The sequence below is a fragment of the Capricornis sumatraensis genome, chromosome 19 (assembly GCF_032405125.1).
Source record: "Capricornis sumatraensis isolate serow.1 chromosome 19, serow.2, whole genome shotgun sequence".
In the NCBI taxonomy this organism is placed as follows: Eukaryota; Metazoa; Chordata; class Mammalia; order Artiodactyla; family Bovidae; genus Capricornis; species Capricornis sumatraensis.
This window is the reverse complement of record NC_091087.1, coordinates 59822669-59826121: the sequence shown is the minus strand read 5'-3', so window position 1 is coordinate 59826121 and position 3453 is coordinate 59822669. Positions and strand designations below refer to the sequence as shown.

General features: G+C 44.2%; 1 pseudogene; it reads left to right on the top strand.

The window, feature by feature from the left end:
- The first annotated feature begins 377 nt into the window (after positions 1-377).
- Positions 378-2655, top strand: LOC138095310 (E3 SUMO-protein ligase PIAS2-like; annotated as a pseudogene).
- Positions 2656-3453: the final 798 nt, after the last annotated feature.

Genomic DNA, 3453 nt, shown 5'->3' with positions numbered 1-3453 from the left:
GTATTATCTCATATAAGAAACGGATCGCCAGTCCAGGTTCTATGCAGGATACAGGATGCTTGGGGCTGGTGCACTGGGATGACCCAGAGGGATGGTACGAGGAGGGTTGTGGGAGGGGGTTCAGAATGGGGAACACGTGTACACCTGGGGCGGATTCATGTTGATGTGTGACAAAACCAATACAATATTGTAAAGTAATTAGCCTCCAATTAAAATAAATAAATTTAAATTAAAAAAAAAAGTGGACAAAGGGATGTGCCCGGCGGCAGTGGCATCTTCGGGGGCCCCCCAGTGCATGATGATACGGAAGTGGTGGCCGTGTTGTTGGCGGCACCGGGAGGGGGCGCTGCGGCAGCAGTGGTGGCGGCTGGTATAAAATGGCAGATTTCGAGGAGTTGAATATGGTTTTTAGTTTTAGGGTTTCCGACCTACAAGTGTTACTAGGCTTGGCAGGACCAAATAAAAGTGGTCATAAGCATGACCTCCTGATGAGGGCGTTGCATTTACTGAAGAGTGGCTGCAGCCCTGTGGTTCAGATTAAAATCCAAGAATTGTATAGACGCCGATACCCGTGGACACTTGAAGGCCTTTTTGATTTATCCACAATCAAATCACTGGTTTTCAGTTTGGATGGGAGCTCCTCACCTGTAGAACCTGATTTGGCTGTGGCTGGAACCCACTCATGGCCTTCCACTTCAGTTACACCTCACTCGACCTGCTCTCCTGCTGGTTCTGTGCTGCTTCAAGATACTAATCCCACATTTGAGATGCGGCAGCCATCTCCCCCAATCCCTCCTGTCCAGCGTGATGTGCAGTAAAAAAAAAAAAAAACCTACCGTTTTATGAGGTCGTTGATGTTCTCATCAAGCCCACGAGTTTGGTTCAAAGCAGTGTACAGCAGTTTCAAGAGAAGTTTTTTTTTTTTTTCTCTGACATCTCAACAAGTTAGAGATATGCATTTCCAGGGATTCTTTGCCAGGTGGTAGGAGAGTACTCTTGCCTGGAAAATCCCATGGATGGAGGAGCCTGGTGGGCTGCAGTCCATGGGGTCGCACAGAGTCGGACACGACTGAGCGACTTCACTTTCACTTTTCACTTTCATGCATTGGAGAAGGAAATGGCAACCCACTCCCGTGTTCTTGCTTGGAGAATCCGAGGGATGGCGGAGCCTGGTGGGCTGCCGTCTCTGGGGTTGCACAGAGTTGGACAGAACTGAAGCGACTTAGCAGCAGTAGCAGCGGGAGAGATTATACAGTACAAGTTCAGCTGAGACTTTACCTGGAAGAGACAAGTTGCCCAGAAGAAGATAACTATCCCAATAGTCTCTATATGAAAGTAAATGGGAAGTTGTTTCCTTTACTTGGCTATGCACCACCACCTAAAAATGGGATTGAACAGAAGCACCTTGGATGGCCTTTGAATATTACATCTTTAGTTAGTTTATCCTCAGCTGTGCCAAACCAGATTTCCATTTCTTGAGCATCAGAAATTAGAATTACTCCATATCTGTATAACTTGTACAAAAACTCACATCAGCCATGTTATTACAGAGGATACAAATGAAAGGTATTAGAAACCCTGATCATTCCAGAGCACTAATTAAAGAAAAACTTACTGAGGAGCCTGACAGTGAAATTGCTACCACTAACCTTTGGGTGGAGAAGGCAATGGCACCCCACTCCAGTACTCTTGCCTGCAAAATCCCATGAATGGAGGAGCCTGGTAGGCTGCAGTCCATGGGGTCGCTAGGAGTCGGACACGACTGAGTGACTTCACTTTCACTTTTCACTTTCATGCATTGGAGAAGGAAATGGCATCCCACTCCAATGTTCTTGCCTGGAGAGTCCCAGGGACGGGGAAGCCTGGTCGGCTGCCGTCACTGGGGTCGCACAGAGTTGGACACGACTGAAGTGACTTAGCAGCAGCAGCAGCCTTTGGGTGTCCTTGATGTGCCCTTTAGGGAAAATGAAGCTGACAGTCCCATGCTGTGCAGTGACTTGTGCACACGTACAGTGTTTTGATGCTGCTCTTTATCTGCAAATGAATGAGAAGAAACCCACCTGGATTTGTCCTGTGTGTGACAAAAAAGCTGCCTATGAAAGTCTAATTTTAGATGGGCTTTTATGGAAATTCTCAATGACTGTTCCGATGTGGATGAGATAAAATTCCAAGAAGATGGTTCTTGGTGTCCAATGAGACTGAAGAAAGAAGCTATGAAAGTATCCAGCCAGCCATGTACAAAAACAGAAACATCAGGTGTCCTCAGTAAGCCTTGTTCAGTGACTGTAGCCAAAGAGACAAGCAAGAGAAAGTGGATGTCATTGACCTAACAATAGAAAGCTTTTCTGATTAAGAGGAAGACCCTCCTGCCAAAAGGAAATGCATCTTTATGTCAGAAACACAAAGCAGCCCAACCAAAGGGGTTCTCAGGTATCAGCCATCTTCTGTAAGTGTGCCCAGTGTGACTTCCATTGATCCTGCTGCTATTCTGCTTTCATTAACAGATTACTCATTACCATTCCACCACATGCCAATCTCAAGCATGTCCTCAGATCTGCCAGGTTTGGATTTCCTTTCTCTTATCTAGTTGATCCCCAGTCTCACCTCACCCTTAACAGCAAGCAGTATGTCTGTCACCACCACCAGCCCCCATGAAAGCAGTACTCATGTGAGTTCATCCAGCAGCAGAAGTGAGACAGTGGAAGTAATATTCCTGACATCATCTCACTGGACTAAAGATGGACTCACTCGATCCTATAAATCATTCATCAGAACTGCTCTTTCTTGGATCTCTGCTCCATGGAAGCTTTCTCTTTTTTTTGCTAATGATTACTTTGATATTTATTGAAATATCAAATGGATTCTTTTGCCTTCTGAGAGATGAACACAGATAACTGCAATGAGAACCACATGACATGCAAGGATTTTTCTTACTCTTGGTGTACGAGCATCAGATACATTCAACTGTAACTATATCCTCCTGAGAAATGGATTTCAATTTCATGTTACTGGATGGATTCTACAAATCAGTTAATTTTTTTTTGTTGTTATACACAGCAATAAAATTATGTATTCAAGTATACTTTTTTCTAATTAGAAAAATATGTAATCAGTGATTCTAAAATGACAACTTTTCGTTTAACTTGAAGTGAGGGAAAAATATACGGAAAGAAGTTATGTTTGCTGAATGAGTCCTTTCCATGGATTTGTTCTGTTTCATTGAAGTAACGAAGTCTAGATAAGTGGTCAAAGCTTGGGTTCCACTTTTCTCCATTTCCATCAAAGAAAAATGGCCGTTGTGTTAAGCATTTTCCCTGGGGGTTGTTTCCACTCTGGTGTTCTGTACCTGTGAGTGCAGAGTGCAATTCTGGGATTTGGTTGCTCCTTATTAGTGAGTATGTTGAAGAACACTATACAAAGTCTGCCCTAATGTCACGGGTGCTGTTTTTGGTA